The following is a 23,508-nucleotide window of genomic DNA, read 5'->3' as shown; positions in this document are numbered from 1 at the left end:
CATGGACTAAGTGAAGCCAAGGTCGATATCTCCCATGAGGTCCAATATATCTCAGTATTGATTGAAGCACTGAAATCAATGGAATTATAATTGGACAGAACTTTTAGGTAACTAGAAGCCCTACTGAAAACTTTGAGGGCTTAACAAATGTCAAAGGGAAATCTTTGGAATTCACATGTCTAGAAAAAATACTGCAACTGATTTTTGACTCAACAATAGATATTTTTGAAGTCTTCACTGTAGTGCCTGTCTGTCACTCAAATAGCGTTTTAGAAGATGGGCAAGAGCAAGGGTAAACAAAGAGTTTACTATAACAGAGGTACCTATGATAACATAAATGTTTTCCCTACAGGTTTCAGTATATACAAAAGCCTTTTTCAACAATATGATTCCTGGTGGGTACTTGTCACCCTGATTCTTAAGATTTTCTAAAGCCTTCTGAGTTTACATTCTGTTAGAAAACTTTCTCACACATTTTCTATAAACAACATATTGTTTTGCATTCCTTTGTGGGGGTGGAGGAAGCTGATGTACTGGTGGTTTGTCCAATGTCTTTGGAGAGGTGGCCCATTCACTCTCCAATCCACTGTCACCTTTAGAAAAGTATAAAAGTTGGAGTCAGAAAATAAACATTTGTATTTTTTACCTTGCCATCACAATGGCTCGTGTTGTGCTTTCTCATGTCCTATAGCGACAGGCACTAATACTCCTGTGATGTAGCACAGGTTTCTGGTTACTCCTTAAAAATCTTGTTCAGTTAATGTATTTCAGGACAACTGATTGTTATCCCAACACTTATTGAAACATAACTGCTGAATTACAGTAATGGTCTTGGTTGTGTGCCACCCTTGAAAGCAGCAGCCCTAACATGTTATTAAGAAGATGTAGAGACAAGCTGCTTTTTTACTCTCTTAGTATTCTTTGCAGCATTTTTTTTCCACCATAGTCAAAATATCATTGAAATAAAGCTCATAATTTTGTCTGTTTTTCATGAAATCAATCAGATTTTCACAAACAATATTTTTTTTGGGAAAAACATATGTACACACAGGGAAAAACACATATAATCAAAAATATGTATATTTTACCTATTTTTTTAGTATTTATATATATATAACATCATCTCCATTCTCATCCATGCAAGCATTCCATATGTAAAGAGAAAATATGCTCTCAACATGCAGTGAAAGTAAATTAAATCAGGGGCAGAGTAGCCAGATACTCAGCTAATATAAATCATCTTGGTCTACCAATTTCAGAAAAGTTGTATGATCCATTTGGTTTTGAATATGACCCTAGATGCAGTGTACTGTTTGTTTGGTGTATGTTAATATTGTATCTCCTGTATGATAACATGTATCTCCTGTAGAGATATGTTTAACTAAAAATCTTACAACCCGCCTTAAAGCATTAAGAGCACAGTAAGCAAACACATGCTAATTGCTCAATCATTATAGAAGGGGTAGTAAGTTGTACCCCTTGTATGGAAACTTTTACATTATTTCCAAGGAGTGCAACTATATAAAATGCATTTGCACAGACATTCACACAGAGTCTTTCAACAGAGCTTTGGAGCTAAGGAATTCACCACAGGGTATTTTCTTTTTATTTATTTATTTTTCTTCTTGAAGCATAAAAACATCATAGTTGGACAAAAGCTTGATATATGCTCTGAAATGCTGCATAGTGTGACAAAAGTTATGCATACTTTTGTTAAAAAGGTTATGCATAGGTGATATGCTCCATGTTCTACCTGGCAGAACCAAACACATCTCACAGTGGGTTAAATGGGGATGGTGTATGAAGATGAAGGCAAGACAATCATCACTTCAGTGCCTACTCTACAAAACTTATTGTAATCCTATAAAAGAAGTAGAGTCTTGCATACAAAAGTCACTCATATTTATGCAATCTACATTACTCTGAAAGAAGGGTTAGAATGGTGTAAGGCATCTTACCAAGACTGAGTAATGTGATAATAGCCTTGAGCTGAATAATTAGATTCATAAGGAATAAGTAAGAAGAAAACTTTAATAATCAAAAGAACTGGACAAAAAATAAAAAAAAAAAAAAAAAGACTTCAGGTTAAGAATTTACTTCTGTCCTTATTTCTGAGATACAGATATATAATCAAAGGTCTGTATTTCCTTTTTAATCTTTCCTGGATAGATGTTCTGTGCAACAAGTTCATTTTTCACATTAGTATCTATTATTCTGCACATCTCTTTCAGTTGCCTAAAACTTTTGCTATGTGATTCATCTGCAAAAGAAGAAAGGCTATGAGCAACTCATGAAAAAGATTAATAATTAGAGTTGATGGTACATGATTGTACCAATCAGTCAGCCTAAGCCTGAGAGTTGCACAGTAAGGTCAGCTCAGCACTACCTAAAAAAAAGGTAAGAAGAATCAGCATGAGCAACATTCTCATTCTCATCAAGCAAAACTTTAAATTCAAATATTTACATTTTGCATACATAAAAAGTGATATATTTTCCCTATTAGGCTTTCCTTGTTCTTTCTAGAACTAATTGTGAAAAAGTAGAAACTCTGCACAACACCTTTTCTTCTTTAGCTCCAGGAATATCCTGATATTGTATAATGTGGTAAGTAAGTAGCATGCCAGATATTAAAGTGTTGATAGTCATCCCAGAGCCCTTTTGGTCATTTTTGTTGACAGTTCATTAGCACAGCTGCAAAAGGATATCTCTTGTAGAAAGTTTCTATTGCATATCATCAATACAAGGTCCTTCTGATTTCTGCCTTATCTTTTAGTTGTGTGCATCCAAGCTTGCAATATTTCCTTTGCCTGCCTATACAGAGGAGATGGAATACTGGTCAATCAAATGGGTGTACAATTTATGAAATTAACTGTCTTCTATTATTTATTTTTTTTTTATTTGAGAGGATAGATGCAGAGGGAGATTTTGAACTGGTTGAGTTTTCCCTGTCTTTGAGTTGTGACTATACATATTTAAGATGTTCATTTGGTTTTGGATATTATTTATTTGAGTAGAAAAGCTATTTAATATAGTGCAGAACTTCAGTGCTGAGGGTGGTTGAAAATGTCAGACAAACCTCAGTTATTTTTTTTTTTTTTAAGGAAAGGAGGATATCTTTAAAAAACTGCAGCCAATTTTTAAAATTTATTTTTAAACTAATATTATGGAATTCTAAAACCACAAGAAAAAACTCAAATCTCATGTGGGTGAGAGGGTGAAGGAAAAATAAAAATAAATATAGAATCTACTTATCTATAATTATCTGATTGTCACAAGTTGCCGATTTCTTTACAGTTTCATCCTGTTCATTGACCAAAACACAAAAGATATATTACAATATATTGTAATATTATTTAAATGCTGACTTTGCTTGGATACCATTACTGGCTGCTAAGAGGACTTTAGTATAATTTTTAGAATGTAGCAATTAAAACTATGCATGTACTTACACCTCAGATAGATATATTTAATCCATTAATTGCATAATAATGAGAATTATTATACAATTAGTTTATTAGCATATTAGAAAAGGCAATAATAATCAAATACATGTGATTAAAAAAAACTCTTCCATTTACTCTTCCATTTTTCCTTAGAAGGAAAATATACCTGGAATTAATCTATTTCAATAGGAAATTCAACATAAGTGTAGTGGGAAAATTTAGTTTTTAGAAAATCAATGAAACTTTTTGCCATTTTTGAATATAATTCAAAAAAATGGTTGAAATAATGTAAAGATGCATAACATACTGAACGGAACACAGTATGGCCACACATTAAAAATTCTTGCATCTCTGTTTAAATCTTCATACATTCAAGAAAATCTGTCATTCCTCATTCAAAATAAACAATAAAAACTGAACAGCAACTTCAAATTATCAGAAAGAGTTTTTCATGTTCTCCTCATTCTTTGAACAGTTTTCTAGATAAGAATAGCAATCATTTAAAGTAAAATAATCTTCTGTTTGACATTAAATTATGACATATTTGTATCTGTAAATTTATTTTCCTTTCAAAATAAATGCATGTTTTGCCTTCTTCTGACAGCATGAATTGATTTCCAGAAAAAAACCTCACCCATTTTCAAAAATTAATCTTTGAAAAGCTTAAAATGCCACATCGTCCAGATTATAAGTTTTTACTTTTAGGCTGATTCTTCACCTGCAGAGAGTAATTTTGTGCAGAGATCCTTCATCATGACTATTTCTTCTGAGAGACTTAAAGAAAACTAGTTCTTATCATCTGCCTAAGCTCTGCCACTGGGAGAATAAAACAAAAGATCTGTCAGACATACAAGCTCCCAGCTCCCAGAGAATATCAGGCAGTAGAAGTGAGTAAACATACATAAGATATTCATATGTGAAGACTGTTAAATAACAGTGGAAAAAAATCTCTCTGTCACCATTACAAGTTCCAATCTTGTTATTACAACCCCAGCTTCAAAACAACCCAAATAACTTTTTAATTACTCAACATTTTCTTAAATTCTCTTGGCTGTTAGACTGACAATTACTCTACTACCAAAATATCTGGCTACTTGTAGGGCAACATCATGGCACTTCCTCATTTTTTTCCAAAGATTAGGTAGAAAGTTTTTTCTTTAATGTCTCAAGAGAGAGCCTTTCTATTGAAAACACTCTTATAGGAAAGACATAATGGGAAAAGGACTCTGTAGGAGGTAAGATATGATGTAAATTAAGTGATTGTCAATACCTATGAATAAACTATAAACTTATGTTAACCAAGAATAAAATTAAATATTAGGATTTCAACCTTATATATGCAAATAGTAAAAAACCCCACTATTTTTACAGGGGAACTTTGTTTTGGACATCCTCTAAATCACTCAGGTATTTCATTTGAACAATTGTTAATGACTCTGCACTACTACTACTACTACTACTACTTCTTATAATAAATCCCACAAACAGACATCAACAGCTCAAAATAAACCAATTATGTACAAGATTTAGTTATTTTTTTCCTCAACATATAATAAAATTTTGCACAGAGTGTCAAAACCTGATTTCTGTTCAGCTTTTCTATTTATTTTTGGACAGTCAAGGACAAAATACAGCACTTTGTTTTTTCTACAGAAACAGTAATACTTTATTTCAATGTTTTAACCACAGTGGAGGACTCCTGACATGCTATTAGATTAGTAAGGAAAGTGAGATACATCTAAAACAGGAATAGGTTGAATTTCTGACCATACAGTGGTTGGAATGGATCAATGAGAGCACAAATCAAAGGTCATTCATTTTCCCAGACAATGCAAATCCAAAGGTCATTTCACCTGAAAAAGTCAGATTCTTAATACACTATATCTTGAAGAAAAACGTGCAATTCAAACAGTATATGAGATAACTAAACTTCAGAAAATTAAACAAATAAGGGGTTTTAAAAGTTTGAAAGCAATTCAAATTTAATTTGACATAGACTGAGGAGCCTTTTAAATTTTATCTTTACATGTTCTTTTAACTTGTAAGAATACCTCTGAGGACTGGTTTAATCTGCATGAGTACATTATGTGCTTTCACAAGTCTTTCATAATTTGCACTCCAAATGCTTCAAAATCCTGGTTTCAAGGGTCTTTTTGGGTGAGTTTTTAGGGTTGTGGGGTTTTTTTTAAATCCATGTTACAGTTATGAAATATAATGAAGACATTTCTCCCGGGAAAGTAATAAGGTCAATTAGGACACCAGAAAGTGAATCAGTATAGGAAATGTCAAAGGCCTAGGGTTCAAAAATGCACTAGAAAATAGTTAAGTTCCAAATACACTTAAAATTATATTTTTAATTAAAAAATTCTCAGAGATTCATATTGTTCTCTACCAATGTTTGCTGAGGTAAACATATCCACAATATCTGGTGTAAATTCAATTTATCTTCCACTCTGCTAATACAAAGTTTTGATTTAGAGCAGTTTCATATACATTCTACAGTAATATAAACTGTCTCTAAGAGAAGGAAGTTATGAAATAATTTCTCATCTATTTTTCTCCTTATAGAAAACTCACAGAAAATTTACAGGGATGTAAGATGATGGTGTCTTACAGTGTATCAGCTGGTCCACTGATCATGCCAGTATGATTCAAGACTTTTGGTGTCAAACCCATCAATTCAACTTGGGTAATTAACTTTGCTCCCACAGATGTTTAAGGTGCCTATGGGTTAATGAACTTGGGGTAGCATTCATCAGGTTAACACCCACAAAGAATAATCTGCCTACACTGACATTCACTAAGCATTATTGTGACACTTCTAAGAGACTGTGAAAAGAGCTTCTTGAAACTCTTGGAAAAGGCATTCTTTCTAAATACAGCCTTTTTAATTAAAAAAAAAAAAAAAATCAGATTATGCAATGGTTCTTTCTTATTGTTCTTGACCAAAATCAGGCAAATTTCACTCAACAATGAGAGTTTTGATCCAAATATCCAAAATTACAGAGCAATCTGAATCACTAGACCACAAACTGTCTCAGCTACTGCACCCCTGCAGGATGTTTCTCAAATTGAAATTAGATCTGTTTTCATGCTTATGCTTGGAGAAAACAAAATTTTTTTCAAACTCCCTCTCTCAACCGCTTATGCAGTTTATAGACTGAGATGACCAAGATGTTGGCAATTACTCCATGTTGCATTATTTCTATCTACTCCTGGAATTCAAACCATCTCAGAGATGCCTGGAGGCTTGTCCATACATGTACTGTTTGCTCCCTAGGAGCAGCAAAGACAAAATGTAGCCATTAATTGTATTTTACAATCCCAGGGGGGAAAAAAGAAAAATAGGCACTAAGAAAGGCACTAAAACATTACAGGCACTAAGACATTACAGTGGGATTTGCCTAGATTATTTTTTCCCCTCTTAAAAGTACTGAGTTATTGATGCTATGCTATTAAAAAAATCAATTTGACTGTAAAAGTCTACTCCTTACCAAGGATGACTGAATGAAAAAAATTGCAGAGTAAAACACCAAATTACTGAGTTCATTTATGTCTTTTCATTTCTAAGAGCCACTTAATTTCCTAACCCTAAGCAAAGAACTTATCTAGAAAGAATCTAACTTACCCATACACATTTTCTCCAAGAGATTTTTTGAAAGGTATTCCACCTCTTCTTTGGCTTTGAAGAGCTTCTTTCAACTGCATCAGACTGCATGATTTCCTATTAAGGCTTCTAAGAAAACTGTACAGAAAACTGTATTTAGTCCTATTGATTTTTTGCAGCATTAAAGACCATAAACATGGTCAGTCAGTGATTCAAAAACACTGAAAGGCTGTCAAGTAATAGTAAACATAAGTAAAAATTAATAGATGCAGAAGCTTAGAGTTATTTCTTTTTCTGCCTGCACTGGTATTTTTTAAGGCATCTCAAGAAACAATTTAGTAGTGAAAAAGTTACAAACTCATCAACAGCTTAAACCCTTATAAATCCTCAGGTTATGAGTGATGTGGTTACCGGATTGAAAAGCTTTTCCCACTGCTTGTCAAAGCATGTAATGCCACTACAATTAAGAGGGATTTCTTTGGAGCATTTCTCCAATGATCTCCATCAAGACCTTACTGCTGTAAGGCAGAGAGAAGTCTGCGTCTTCCCCAGGCTCTGGTTCACTTACATCTTTGCTATGGCACATGAAAACACACCAGGTGTACTCAAGGTGCAATAGGCTGACATCTGTCTGCTGTCCAACCTGTTTGGCTGAGTTCCTGTGAACTGTCTTGAACCTGTCAGAGCTGCTGCACAACCTGCTGGGCTGCAGAAAATCAGATGCAATTCAACATTTGCTGAGGGCACAGCTGAAGCATTCAGCATAGAACCCAGGAAAATCTGGTGTTCACGCTAGTTTGAGGACATCTTCAACAAATGCTATAGACACATTTGCTATGTCTAATCACCCTTAGGAAGAAATTAGCTGGCAGTTAAGCAAACGAATGCAGTGTCCTTTATTTGATCTTCAGCTTTCTGGAGATACAGAAAAATCAATTGAGTTGCAGTTCAGCAATTATAGGCCTGAGCATAAATGTTCCTTGCCATAAGAGAAATTACTCATCAAGCACACTTCTTTGTTTCAGCATGCTCTAACAACACATTATCAAGAATTTAATGTAATTTTACTTTATTCACATTAAGAAATCATCACATCAGACAAAGGCAGCTGCTCTCAATTCCACTTTCATGACACCCTCTCTCTGAATACATGTGAAAAGTATCAGGATCATAAGTTAAACATTCAGAGTGGTTCATCTTAAGCCAGCTCTGCTGACATCCATTGGTGTAGTGATTTAAATGATTCAAAATCTATTTTCAGAAAAAAATGTACTCAGCCTATCAGCATTAACATGTTATGCTCTCTGAGACCATAGAGTACAGATTTGTATGTGGGTTTCAAGGTAATCTTACAAAAAGCTTGGACAGGTTGAGATGTCATGGATCCCAAATTCAATGGACAAGATCTTCACAAAGCAATTCAAATCTTCTGTGTGAATCTTGGAGAAAGAATGAACATTAGAAGCTCCCACATATGCCATGGACATGTTCTACGCATCCCATCCTGTAGCGTGTTAGCTACTGGGCTGAAACACAGAAGAGAGAAATACCAAGATTACATTATCCACTCTGTAAGCAGAACACAACATAAAAATTAGAAATGGATTTTGAAACACTCCAAAACAAGTGGACTCAACACATCTGATTTCTACACCCTCTCCAAATCATAACATATCCATCTGAAACTGAATGCTCTTTAAGCAGTTTGATATGCAACCTCTTTTTGGGTGGGGAAATAAACTAGGCACTTAAAAGCAGTAGATCCAAAACAACCCAGTTGCAGTCCAAACAAATAAAGAAAGCCACAACGATTGAAACCATAGAAGTCTGTCTTCTCTAGTTATTTAAATATTGTTTGGATAAGATTTTGCATGAGCATGGAAGAATCTAATATTAATATTAACACTAAATTTCATAAGCATTTAGGGATTCATTGTGTCTTTAGAATTCTCACCATCACAGAAAATCCAATATAAAATTTTTCAGACTCTTCAAAGACTGTAAATAGCATGATTCATTTTTGTTGCTGCAATTTTGCTGTCAAGTCTTTTGGGTTTTAGTTTCTAAAAGTTAATATCTGAAATTTTAAATCCTTCAAGCTTCAATTGCATTGTGGCTTTTCATACAGAATTAATATCAACCTTGACTTAAGTATTAGAAAATTACAGCATCTTTCAATCACAGTGTAATTAAAAAAAAAAATCTTCAAATTAATTGGGCATCAACTCAGAGAAATCTCTATTTCACTGTAAACATAGTACCAGAATTATTCACTCTAAAAAGTGGTCTGAAAGCAACTATTAAAGGGATTTTAATGGAATCTAATTTCATCTACAATTCAATTTACAAGATGAGGTACATTTTAGAAATAACTCTTTAGACAAGCAATATCGTTGCAGCAATTTTGAGACAAAGTTCTAATTAAGCCTAATTTATTTCAAAGTATTTATAGTTATAAATACATATTTACAATATTGTAATGTCTTAGTATATGTAACTGACTGAATTAATATTTCTTGCTTAACACGAACCTACCATTTAAAGTACAAGTTCCAGAAGTCACTCAGTTCTCAGTGTTTCTGCATAGTCCCCCTTGGAAACAGATCTGTTAATAAATTATGAATTATCATATAGCATGGTTCCATGGTTTAACCCCAGCCAGCAACCAAGCCCCACATGGCTGCTCGCTCAATCCCCCACTAGCAAGATCGGGGAGAGAACTGGAAGGGTAAAAGCTGGAAAAGTCAGGAGTTGATATAAAGACGGTTTAAAAGAGAAAGTAAATTTGTACACAGAATCAAAGCAAAGCAGGTAATTGAGTCACCATTTTTCAAGAGCAGACAAGTATTCAGTCATTTCCAGCAGAGCAGGGTCCCATCACATATGACAGTGATTTGGGAAGACAGATGTTATCAGTCCAAACATCTCCCTCTTCCTTTTTTTCTCCCCACTTTGTATACTGAGCATGATGCCACACAGAATATGTCTTCAGGGTTACCTGTCCCAGCTTGTGCCTCCTCCCAAAGCAGCATGGCACACAAAAAGCAGAAAAGGCCTTGGATCTCTGCTCAGCAATAACACAAACATCTCTGTATTATCTAATCTGTGTACAGCACAAATCCAAAACGCAGCCCCATAGCAGCCACTGGGAAGAAAATTAACTCTGCCCCAGCTGAAAACAGTGCATGTGGTTAGACTTATATGAGGAGATCCATCCAGGATTGATCCAATCTTTGATATAAGTCTCAGTCTTTAAGGATGATTAAAGAGAGTGCAAACACAAACAGCAGAACTGCAACACTTTTCTAAGCAGAGAGTATTCCACACTCCAGTGGAACTAGAGATATACCCTTAAAATATTAAAAATAAGAAAATAGTCATTCAAACTCTATAGTGATATAAAACAATTACAAGTCAACAGGTGGTAGTCCTTATTCTGGTTTTGAAAAGCTCCTAGCAGATGTTGTATTTCAAGGTTTAGTACACTAATGAAATCATTATACCCACTGAAAAAAATTGTAAATTTATTTAGTATAAGTAACAAAGATGAGCATAAAAAATTGGTTGCATGTATTTCCTTTTTTGGTTTGATATTGTCACCACTGATGCAAATGTTATAAAATGAAAACGAGATATTCTGGACAATGTAAGGATAATAAATTTTAAAATCAATCATAAAAAACATTTTCCACATCATCTGAGTGGTTATACAGTAAAATTGGAGTAGGAAAAATTTTTTTTGTTAGTTTTTTGTTTTTAAATCAGGTCATTATTTGTTATCTGCACAGAGGCAGGATGACTTGCTTCCTCTGTAAGATCTTTTGAGCTTTATGTTTTCCTTAGCAAACATCTGATTTTTTTTACTTCCAAATATAGCTCTTGAAAACATGAAGGATGGGTCTATTTGTCAGAACATTTATCCTAAGGTGAGCAGCTCTGTTTCAAAGTTGTTTTCACCTGAGATATTTCATGCCTTCGACAACAGTTCCCTAAACATCATCTAAGTTGAGCCAGAGTCATGCTCCACTGCCCCTGGGGAAATGAAGCAGGTGTGCAGAAAAGAGCACAAGCTTCAGTGCATCATGGAAAAAGAAGGATGGCTGTGAAGACATAGGAGCTGAGTAGTTAAGGCTGATACCCCATTCACCCAGGAGTAAAGTTGTCGACTCCAGAACTTTCACTTATTCTCAACAATTTCCCTGATCTAGCAGTGGCTTAAGAAACAAGCAGCTGCCACTTTCAAAATGTGAGAGCTCTTTAAACAAGATGTCAGGTTTTTTGCTTCTAGGACTTGCAGGGGGTGGGGAGGAAAGGAATGTTTTTGTTCTTTCCTCTCTCCTTTAAAAGGATTTCTTGGGAATTTGGAGTGGTCCCAGCTGACTGGGAACTGAATAACTTCCCAATTTTCAAAAGGGCAAGGGTGACCCTGGAAACTACAGGCCGCTCAGTCTCACTTCAGTGGCTCGTTAAGTCATGGATAAAATTATTCTGGAGATACTGAGAAACATCTGAAGGAAAACACAGCCAGTACAGCTTCACAAGGAGAAAGTCCTGCTTGTTAAATTTTATTTACTTTTCTGACAAGGTAACCCACCTAGCTGACCGAGGGAAGCCAGTTGATGCAACCTGTTTGGATTTCAGGAAAGCTTTTGGTACCATCTCTTACAGGATATTTCAGGACAAAATATCCAGGCCATAGGTGGATAAGCACAGCATGTGATGAGTAAGCAAGTGGGTTATGGGTCAGGCATGAAAATTATAATGAATGGTGTGACATCAGACAGGGATCTGTCACTAGTGGGGCTCCACAGGGCTCCATCCTCAGCCCCGTGCTCTTGAACATCTTCATTAATGACTTGGACAAAGGACTCCAAAGAATATTAAGCAAGGTTTCAGATTATACAAAACTGGGAGCTGTTGACTCCCTTGAAGGCAGAGAGGCCCTCTAGAAAAACCTTGACAAAATAGAGGGCTGATCCATTCCCAATATTATGAAGTTTATCAAGGGCAAATGCCCAATTCTGCACTTGTGATGGAGCAGCCCTGGATGTACAGCTAGACAGGGGAATGAGATGCTGCAAAGCAGTGACACAGAAAGGGACCTGGGGGTCCTGGTCAATGGAATGCTGAACAGGAGTCAGCAGTGCCCTGGCAGCCAGGAGGGCCAAGAGTCTCCTGGGGGATGCTCCAGGCACAGCATCACCAACCGGGCAAGGGAGGGGATTGTCCTGCTCTGCTGTGAGCTGGGATGGCCTCACCTCCAGTGCTGGGGACAGCTTTGGGTGCCACAATATAAGAAAACTATTAGAAAGCATCCAAAGGAGGGCAACAAAGATGCTGAAGAGCTGTGAGGGGAAGCCGTATGAGGAGTGTCTGAGGGCACTAGTTCTGTTCAGCCTGGAGAAGAGGAGATTGAGGGGAGACCTCATTGCACTCTACAACTTCTTTGTGAGGGGAAGAGGAGGGGGAGACACTGGTCTCTCTGAAAATCAGTGATAGGACCTGAGGGAATATTCTGAACTTTTATCATAGGAGATTTAGGTTGGATATCAGGAAAAAGTTCTTTCCCCAGAGGCTGTTTGGGTGCTGGAACGGGGAAGTGGCCACAGCACCAAGCCTGTCAGAGTTCAAGAAGTATTTGGACAATGTTCTCAGGAACATGGTGTGACCCTTGGGGTGTTCATCTGGGCTAGGAGGTGGACTTGATTCCTGTGGGTGACTTTCATCTCAGAATATTCTGTGATTCTGTGAATTGCTTCCGTTTGGTCTTGGAAATTATTTAAGTTCCTGAGTTTTATATTAGTTGGGGTACAATTTCATACATACATCAATATTTGTATTGCCTGTGCAGAGCACTTATAGTTCATTTCTGGCCAGTCATTGTTCAACATTGCAGGAGTCCATTGTAGCACTTTTCTGCAAAATAAGATAAATCAGACTGTTGTTGAAAAGACCTCATGCAATGCACTCTTTTGTACTGGATCAAAAAGTGTCAACTAATAGGTACAAACCAGGAAGATTTCACTCATTTGTCTTATTAAGGGAAGTTAAAAATAACTATTCATCATCATAGCTATATGTTCAGCTGTATCCTAGTGTATTATATATCTAGTTCCTGACTGTGCTAACAGAACCTCAATGCAATCAACAAGACATATGGAGGAAAGACTGAACAGTGCTTCAGCCATCCATCATGATTCTGCAGGTCCTGCTGAATCACAAAAAGCAAAGGGCTCGGAATCTTGAACACACAGGGTTGTTGGAGGACAAAAGTGCTTTCACTGAAAGTGCTGTTTTCTGTGAGAAATAGAACTGTGTTCACAGGTTTCCATGCTCCTTTCAAATTACAGAAGCAGAAGATTCTGGAATGGTTTGATACTTTTCTATCAGGCCTCAAATGGTCAGAAGAAACAAAAAGATATTTTTATAGTCATTTGTGAACAGGACACTGCATAGTATACGCTGTCCCTCACTTATATATTAAAAGCAGAATCTTCAAGTATAAAAGAACTAGGAATGCAAATAACCAGATGCAGAATCTCCTTTTCCTGAAAATAAAATAAAAATTAAAAAAATAGGTGTCACTTGTCACAAATGAACAAATACCCATCCTATGATTTTGTTTGCCAGATAACAGCATCCATTACAGTGTGTAAGCCGGTATAAGACCCCCAACATTCTAAGAAGCATGTCTAGGACTGAAAAACCAAGCAACAAAACAAAAATATTTTTAGGTAGAATTCCATCTGCCACCTCGCCTACAATTGCACTGCTTTTATAGATCTTTCTTGGAGAAGCAGCATACCTCATGGTTTTGGGGAAAATCATAACCCCTACAACATGTACACCTGCAGTGCAGCACGTACTGTGATGTTAATTAGAAACTTTCTGAAGGCTAAGAAGAAAAAGATTCTAAATATAGCCAGCTCTGCAGATTATAAAGAATGTCTTTTGTCTCTGCACACCTGCATAGGCCAGGGCAATATTTTATCTTGACAGGGCATCTCGGACTGGTGTGTACAGCCTCACGATAAGTTATAACAATTTAAATAAAGCAGCATTAAGAAATCAAAGGACAACAACAATATCCTACAAAGTTGTTAATATGCTTAATGCCTAATACTCATTGGCACCTATGTGATTGGTCTTCACAACTTGCTGCCCTGGGATACGTCTCCCATCCCTGAAAAACGAAGCAAGAATCCCCAAGGCAGCCATAGAGACATTCATAACCCTCTACATTACCGAAAACCTGGAAATTTATTATTTAGGGCCTCACAACAGTTTCAACATGCTAATAGGACTGTACCAGAGTCCCAGGAATTCATAGCTTAGCATAATTAAGCATTTTTGTGACTCATGCAGACCACATGAGCACAGAGGTGACACATCCTTCTTTCAAACTAAGGAAAAGAGAAAACATGAATCCACCAGGGAATTTTTTTTTTTAAAATTGATCCAGCAATTACCTCACAAATGCAGACTAGAAAGTGATCTCAGGAAATAGGTTATTGAGTGTAGGACGTATTCAGAAAAGTCCCCAGCTATGATAATACAGCCAAGTCTTACCAGGACTAAGCGTTGACATCAATAAATGTTTTCCTGAGAAGAAAATTTTTCACACTTTTTCTTTATCTAGACGTGTACTTCCTGAAAAATCTTCCAGTAAGTCAAATAAATAAAAGTAAAAAGTTGAATTAGTTATTTGAATTTATGACTATGTCTAAGAAAGAAGGAACTGCACCTTAGTATGTGTCCCTTTAAGAGTCAGCAGGGCTAATGACTGGAAACATTGATGTTTAGGGAGGGTTTGATTACAAAAGTGACAATAAAAATTTGCAGCTGTTTGGTTTTCAGTTTTCTCCAGCAAATAATTACTCTGCAAAAGCTTTTAAAGTGTTTTCTTGACTGCAAAAGTACATGCTTCATATGGCTTTTTCATAGATAAATATTTGGTCAGAATTTTGGTTTTCAGACACAAGTCTCACTAGCACAGTTTGTTTCCTGTCAAAGTAGAAGTATTTTTCAGAGTATCATGCATTACTATTGTGATATCACCCCTTTAAGGCAAATGTAGAAAAATTCCAGAACAAGACAAAAATTTTAGAAAAAGCATATCTATTAAAATGACAGTAAATTAGAATAATTTCTTTAAGATTTTAAGGGACACAGGTCTTATTAGCATTTCAGACATTTGGAAAATCATAAAGCCAACAGGATTTTTCTGCATCTGAAAGGAAAAAGTAGCCTGATGGAAGTCATGCTGCCATAATCCTTAGAAATGGCCTGGTGGTTCTGACTAGGATAATTTTATTCCTAGCAGTGAGTACAGTGATGCATTTTGGAATTAGGATGAGAATAATTTTCATTACTGCTGCGCAGTGCTCACACAGAGGTTTTTTTCTGTTCCTCATCCCATGAATGAGATAGCTCAAGGTGCACAGAGGGTTGGGAGGGGACACAGGCAGGGCAGCTGACCCCAGCTAACCATGACCAGACGGACATTCCTTACTGTATGGAATTGTGATCAGCATATAGAGCTGGGGAGGAGTGAGACAAGGGAAGATGTTCAGAGGATGGTGTTTTTCTTTCCAAGCCACCATTATGGGTGACGGAGCCCTGCTTTCCAGGGAATGGCTGAACACCTGCCTGTCATGGGATGTGCTGAATGAATTTCTTATTTTTCTTTCCTTGTGTGTGGACTTTTATTTTTTTGCTTTTCCAATTAAATCATCTTGATCTCATGCCATAAACTTTCTCACTTTTACTCTTGTAATTCTCTCCCTGGCATGGATAAGTTATTTTCTAATAAGTTTGTCTATATGGCATATCTGAAAAATCAAGGGACCTTGCCTTTTTTTACACAGGGCAACAAATATTTTATTCAAGCTTAGCAAACTATTGCAGCTATGTTTGTGATAGGAACATGTTATTGTTATTTTACATGTAGGCAAGATCAATCATTACTGCCACTGCACTTTGCAAAAAACACATATCAACTTTTATACTCAACTACAAAATTTTTTTATGGATCTGATTTCTTAAAACATATTTCCAAAGTCACTTATATTTAATATTGGAACATACAGTAAATGTGTTGCAATTAAAAATAACAGCATTTGAATTGTGTAATTCTTAGAAAAATAAGCAATATATATATAACTAATTGTAAGCTAATATTTGAAGGTGAGAAGTGTTCACCACCCATCTAGGCAAATGAAATTATGAATTCAGAGAATGACAGGTGAACAAAACAAGAAATGAAGAAAATATGTTATAGTCTCAGTTGTTAGTTTTAGATTGTTTCAGATTTTTTTTCTTTATAGAATTAGAAAAGAAGACAAAATATTTAAAACCAGAAAAAATCTACATCATAACATTTCAATAAATGTTTGGGGGATTTTTTTTCCTTGGCTGGTGTTTTTTTGATTGGTGGTTTTCTATGTTGTTGGTTTGTGTTTTTCCTCCATCTAGCTTGCTTTAAATACACCTGCAGAATCATTCTACTGAGAGAGAGAAGAGTCATATGCTATTTTTTAGTATTCTTTAAGTGACATTTAATTCCAAATTTTTTTTCTATCACTACTCATGTATGGGGTGTTTTTCCATTCACTCACAAATTGCAGAATAGAGGGTTTTTTTCTGCAACAAGAAATGAAGTAGGTATCAATAACAAAGCTAAGATTATTGTAAAAGTTTCCAACATTTAGGTAGAAACAGGAGAAAGAAAGAAACAAAAAAATGCAGTTGAACGAAACTCTGAAAAGGAACACTATGAGTTAGGGAAAAGATACACTGGGTTATTATATACACATATATACTGTATTTATATATACACATATATATACTGTATTTATATATACACATATAAAAATATCTTCAGGCAAAACTACTTGTAAATATAATGATGCACTGCAGGCCCTCAATGGGGACATTTTTTTTATTGAATGAGTTATAGATACCACATAGCAAATTTCAACTCTTCACCCAGTAGCTCTGTGTCAAGATTTAGATTCTTTCCAAAAATTCATAGCTTAGAAAGTACTTCTGACATTAAATTTACTGCAACATTGTTTTACTTTAAGAATTATAATTATTTTTCCCAGTTTGAAAATTATTTACCAAAACCATTTCTTTACATATGGCTATCTTTGACACTGATGTGATTTCACAAATAAAGAAGTGAATGGAAAAACCATGTTAAAAACTTTAATGAGGCACAGCTAAAGTAAATGGGTATGGCCTCGCTAGTTGCCATAATATTGCTTGACATTAGGGGATCCCTAAGAATAGACATTTTCAGACAATCTGGTTTTGGTGGGGGTTTTTAAGCCCCACCAGAGATGTTAGCTATCCAGAAATAATGAAAAGGTAAAGAAAAATGTTATCTAATCAGTGCAGAAGAAATATGTCAGTACGTTAGAACAAGAGTAATGAAAAGCATGAAAAAATGTATTAGAAATTACCAGAAATTGTTGGCTGAATATACTACAGAAAGCTTTTCATGTAAAATATAAATCATGTATAAGAAATTTCATTGATGGACCTGTGAGAATCTGTACATTCAATGAGCTGCATTAGAGCTGTTTAATCAGTAACTTTCTCCTATTTCTCAGATCTGAATCCCAGGAAAGTGAAGAAAGAAAGTGAAAAAGCAAAACTGAGATTAAGTAAACACTTAAGGAAAACAACAATCAGACCAGAAAAAAAGACCTTATAAAATTATTAGAACACATACAATTGATCAGATGGCTCCAGATAACTTTCAGAAGTTCATTAGAGATCAAGAGAATTTCAATGAAAACATAATTTTCAAAACACGACATGCTCTATTGAAGGTAATTCATAAAACCAAGAAAAATAATGGTATTAACATTTTTTTTTAAATCACCACTTTGTTTAGGATTGAATTCCTTTGCATTAGGATATCCATGAGGAAATGGAATGGAGCTGTATCAGAGAAAGTTCAGAATGGACATTAGGAAAAGGCTCTTCACTGAGAAGTTGCCCAGTCACTGGAATCGGCTCCTTAGGAATGTGGTTGTGGCATCAAGTCTACCAGAGATCAAGGAGTATCCAAATGATGTTCTCAGCCCTATGGTTTAGTTTTACACAGTCCTGTGAGGACTGAACTGGAAGTCCAACTGATGCTTAGACTTAATTATCCTTATGCACCACTTTCAAACAGAGAAATTCTATGTGACTGTGGCAGTGGCCTTGTGAAAAAGGCTTAAGAGAGGAAAAGTATGAAGAGGCAAATATTTTGAAGGGAATTTTTTTTGACATTTACACTAGACAATGTGTGAATTGTCATACTATAGTGCATTTAATCAAAATATTTTGCAACATACTAGTTATCAATAGGAATTATTTGGCCTTTGTTTAAAAGGACATGAATTTTCTATGCAATACAAAGTTGAAGAGAAGGTGTCCACAAAATGCTCTCAGCCATATTTGCTTGCTAGTGTCAAGGTCCTGGCAACTCTCTGCAACAAATACTGTGTGGCACATAGGACAATCAACTTGAAAGAAATAATTTTAAAAACAGCACTCAGAAGGAAGCAGGCAGAACAGGTTGTACAAAGAAAAGTACTCCTTATTTAGCTATTTAGATTACCCTTGGTTAGCCTAAAACTACACGTGGCATCTTCTTTAGCTATATTTTATGCAGGTCTCTCTGCTAAATCTTTCTACCAATACATCTTATTTGCAAAGCAGATAGACCCATGCATTAATTATCCAATTTTCTATTCATGTTTCTGGAAAGAGAGTGGAAACAGGCAGCCAGGAAGAAGGAACAGTAGGAAGGCTACAAGTAAGCTTCTTTTACTGGCAGTCTGTGGGATGCAGATAAATTCCAGATGCTCTTAATTAATTAAGCCAAGAGATGACCAAATTCAACTTCTTCCCTGGTAGAATTTCTGGACCAGGTAAAAACATTGCCAGAGGTCAAATTGTATGACATGAACTGATGGAGGCCATCTCTGCCCAAGGAATGACCACAGAACATGTTCATGTCATAATCCTGCACTTCTCTGAGATGCTGAAAATGCTTTGCATGCTGAAAGTTATATTAGCACAGTGTTTACCTGAAAAACACACTTAATGATTCAGCTAGCAGAACCAGGCAGAGTGCCACACTAGTGTGACCAGACTGCTCCTGATACTAAAACAAACTGGCTCCAAGCTTGCTGTGCTGTCTCCAGATGGCACTGCCTTGTGATGTGTAGTTGGACTTGAATGGCATGAAGGATTAAAATAAAATTTACAAAACATATTATCTCTTGCTTATGTTTCAGGTACCCAAAGTAGGCAAAGATTGCCTGCTAAACCATATAAAAATATTTTGAAAAAGTGAAACAAGGGCAAAGATAAACGAAATTACATAGTTTAAAAACAATTATAATACAATGTTTAAAAATGCAAAATTGCTAGCATTGTTGACAATAAAAACCCAGTCTTAGACTTTTGACTTTTCTCCTTTCCTCTCTTGTGCTGCCCATCTTTCCTTTTAGCCCTCCCAGTCAGATCAAGGGAGGGGGTTATTATTATAATTGCAGGAGCAAGAACAATGCTTTTCAATTTTGCTGCAGCAATCATTCACTGAAACATTTATTGATTGAAAAAGCCCCATGAGAATTCTGATTATCCTAACATTTTCTCTGGAAGTAAAAGAACGGGCTTTCTTATTTCATTTTATGCAAAATTACAGTAATTGGTATCTGACCTTTCTGGAATAGACTGTTAAGCTTTACACTGCTGGATTTTTTTCATCGATTCAATTATTTAAATTATGGCTATCTCAAATGGAGCAACAGGGTGCAAACAAGAATAGAATATTTAAATGAAACTGAAAACTGATTCTCCACCACTACGCCATTTACACAAAATATGCTATTAGCTGAAAATCCAGCCTCTGGAGACTTCTAACACTAGGATTAAAATTTCATTTTTAAATAATCAAAATACACCAGCATAAACAAGGACAAACTACATTTCTGAGAATAAAAAAAAAAAAAGGGCCAAATGAAAATACAAGGATAGAAAAAATAAAAATATTAATAAATATGTGAAAATGTATATTGGAGAAATAAGTCATTTTTGACTGTTCTGAGATAAGTTACTCATTCTGAGCACATCTCTTTATAAATAAAACAGAGATAGAAAAAGAAAGGGCAGCTGAGTAAATTGTCTGCAAGGTCAAATGCTTTCCAGAACAATCACCACTAAAAAAGTCACCATTCCCAGCTGGTATCATAGAAACAGTATGATTCTTTCTTAACCAAGACAGGAGAAAGGCTAACTGACTTGTTATTCATGTGGTAAATCCGTCCAAAACCAACCTGGGCACAGTTCTGTAGGAGTTAGTTTAAGGCAAACTGAGATTAAACCACTGCTGAAAACTGTTTATCTTCTGACTTCAATGGTTTAAAAATGCTAGGAGGCAAATATATCATTTTCAGAAATAAAGATATACTGATTCAGGACAAGATATTTTAAAAATTATCTAGTGGAAGATAGATAGTCATCATAAATTAGTACTTTCAGTCTTTCAGACATTCTCTTCTGGTTTGAGGTATTGTCATGGAGTTTCTACTCATATCTGGGCAAGACTTTCACTCTCTCAAATAAGCCTTTCCTCAGTTCCTACATGAGAGACACCATTACATCAGGAGGTGTTGAAAAGGCAATCATCCCTTGGGAGAGGACAAGTAATCAGTGTCAGCTTCCTGAAAGTAAATATAACTAATGCACAGAAGGTGTCTTTAGGGAAAATGCCCCTAAGACAGCACTCATGTTATCAATCTGCATTGCAAGGCTTGACGTAGTTATTTCCTAAAGTCAGGAACAATTTGGCTCCCCAGCTCCTGAGAGTGCTTCTCATTTCCATTAGGATACAATATATGAGTTCACATTTTCCCAAAAATAAATCTGTACTTTCCTTAGAAAAAGGGTATAACATACCTGGAGATCATTTTTCCACAAGCTTGAGCATGTGTTCAGGAGAATAAGTGTGTTTATTTTGTTTTGATGCCATTAACTGCAATTTCTCTAACCAGATGTACCACCCTTCCACCTTTACTTTTCTCAATCTTCCCTCCTGCCAAGCAAGTAGGCTGTGGGTAGGTAAGAGACTGGGAGGGAGGACAAACATGGCAGCTGACCTGAACTGGCCAGAGGGGTATTCCACAAATCATGCTCAGGAATTAATAACAAACAAACCAAAACAAACAAACAAAAAACAAACCAAAAAACAACAACAACAACAACAACAAAACCAAAAAAAAAACAAACCAGCAGGGATTGTCTCCCAGCATGGCTATCACTAAGACCGTCTGGGCATTGGTCTGCTTGTGGGAGATAGAGAGGGATTGCCTTTGTATCAGTTATTCTTTTTCTTTCCTTATTAGATTCAACTGTCCTAATGCTGGCCCAAAAATTTTCTTGCTTTTGTTCTTCCTTTTCTCTCCTCCATCTCAGTCTCTGAGGGCCTGAGTGCACAGGTGTGTGTGAAGGCTTATCTTCTGTCTGTAGTTAACCCTCCACAGGCTACAAATGAAAATATACTTCCTTAGCTGATTGTCCTGGAAATGATAAAAAACTAAACAATAAAGGATACATATACCACATCCTTGTAACTTACTGTGAGTTAAAATATTTTTACTCTTTGCTGCAATAATACTGTTTTTCCTACCCCTAGTGATATAACTGTAGTGATTATACTGTTATAAGATACTTCAAGAATTTTAGAAAAAGTTACTATGGTCATTTGGTTTAGTAGTTTTGCAATTAAGTTTTCAGCAACAAGTTTCTGTAGCACTCCTGCAGTATAATGATGGCATGTCACATTTTACATGGAAAATATTATTTTCCAGCATCACATTAGCAGGAGTCTTCCTGATTGGGCCAGCCCCCAGATAATGAAATTGGGAAGGTTACATTAGTAATTTAATTATCTTAAGTTCCTTCATTTACATACACTGAAGCTGCTTAGAAATAAAAATGTGGAAGAAAGTTCTTGTCTTTCTGCTACTTCTGAAAAAATAAAAACACATGCCAAAAATGAGACAGCATTCCAGGATTTTGTTCACAATGGAAAAAAAATAAAAGTAGTCACATTCCCTTCTATTCTGCCCTGCAAGAGCTCAGTACCAATCTGTGTACAGACATTCATAATTTACAGCAAGTCTCAAAGGAGTTTGCATTCTATGACAGAGCATTACAAATTATATACAAAACCCAGGTGAAACTTGGAGAGACAAACATGTTCCATCTACAGTCTGCTTGTCAAGTACATACCAAATTTAATCACAAAAATTTGAGTTAAACAAATTTTCAATTTACGTCATAAAAGTTGATTCCTTCTGTCAATAATTCAGACCTTTAATGTCTAGAATTAATGGGACAATTTCATCATCAAATATGTCATTCTGACTTCTACTTCAGAAATTATTAAGTTACTGCATCAAGGAACAATTTTGAGTTTTACATATGCATATATTAAGTGAATGACAGTGCCTTCAGATAAAAAATTAAGTTTGTAGTGTTCAAATTTATCTTCTTTAGGACTTACCAGGTGGAGAACTTCTTATCAATGTGAACCATTTCCTTAAAGAATTTTCTTTGTGATACCTGTGGTAAACAATCTCTGAAATATAAACACTATACTATTCCTGATCATTTAATTCATAGTGCATGTGTTTGATAAAAACTCGATACTTTGAAATACAATTTTTTATTCAGTTGAAATTTTAACCAAAGTAATAATTCTGAATCTATACTTTTCTTTTAACTTGACTTTCATAAACTTTGATATCATTATTTAGTCTCTCTCATATACTAACTGAGTGTTTCTTCATGTACTTTTGATTTCTGGTTTATTCTATGGTTTAGATATTTTTCAATATTCTGTCATTGGTATCTTCTCTGACAGGTTCTTTGACAAATTAATATGCATTCCTTAAGATCAGTTGGTAGTATTTTCAAAACATGAAGTTCAGCTTCATACACAACAAAACCCTTTTCATTGACTGACATTTTGTACCATTTTTATTTTCAGAAGAAAGTTCATGATATTTTATTTAAAATTCTGGGCATTGTGTAATTGGCCTATCAACTGTAGTTGCACATGACAAGTTCTTAGATACTATTTTTTCTGAAATTGTAAAATTAAATTTTTTTAAGTATTAGCTGAATAAAAAACTCTTTTCCTCCTGGGAAGACCTAATCTGAAATTGAATTTAAATATTACATTAGTCACAGTCACATTATTTAATTTTTTTACTATTGCTAAAATATCATATTGAAGAAGCTCAACTATCATAACAAAAAAGCATCTTACTCCTTTGAAATTCTTGTAATGCTTTAGGTAATTGAATTATTGGTTTATTCTCATTATTTATTGACATTCCTCACTGCCATTATCTTAAATCTTTAAAAACAGTAAATCAAGCCTTG

The 23,508-nt window shown here is 35.3% G+C and overlaps 1 long non-coding RNA gene across 1 annotated transcript; it reads right to left on the bottom strand.

The window, feature by feature from the left end:
• Positions 1-288: 288 nt before the first annotated feature.
• Positions 289-13,257, bottom strand: LOC146768356 (uncharacterized). The gene is made up of 2 exons (XR_014952845.1): positions 9,586-13,257; positions 289-8,576 (listed from the first exon to the last, which is right to left on the bottom strand). It is a non-coding gene; the product is annotated as an uncharacterized LOC146768356 (long non-coding RNA).
• Between the last annotated feature and the right edge of the window lie 10,251 nt (positions 13,258-23,508).

This window comes from Lonchura striata, chromosome 2 (assembly GCF_050655825.1).
Source record: "Lonchura striata isolate lonStrDom1 chromosome 2, ASM5065582v1, whole genome shotgun sequence".
Taxonomy (NCBI): Eukaryota; Metazoa; Chordata; class Aves; order Passeriformes; family Estrildidae; genus Lonchura; species Lonchura striata.
The sequence above is the reverse complement of the archived record's forward strand: the minus strand, read 5'-3'. Positions and strand labels throughout refer to the sequence as shown.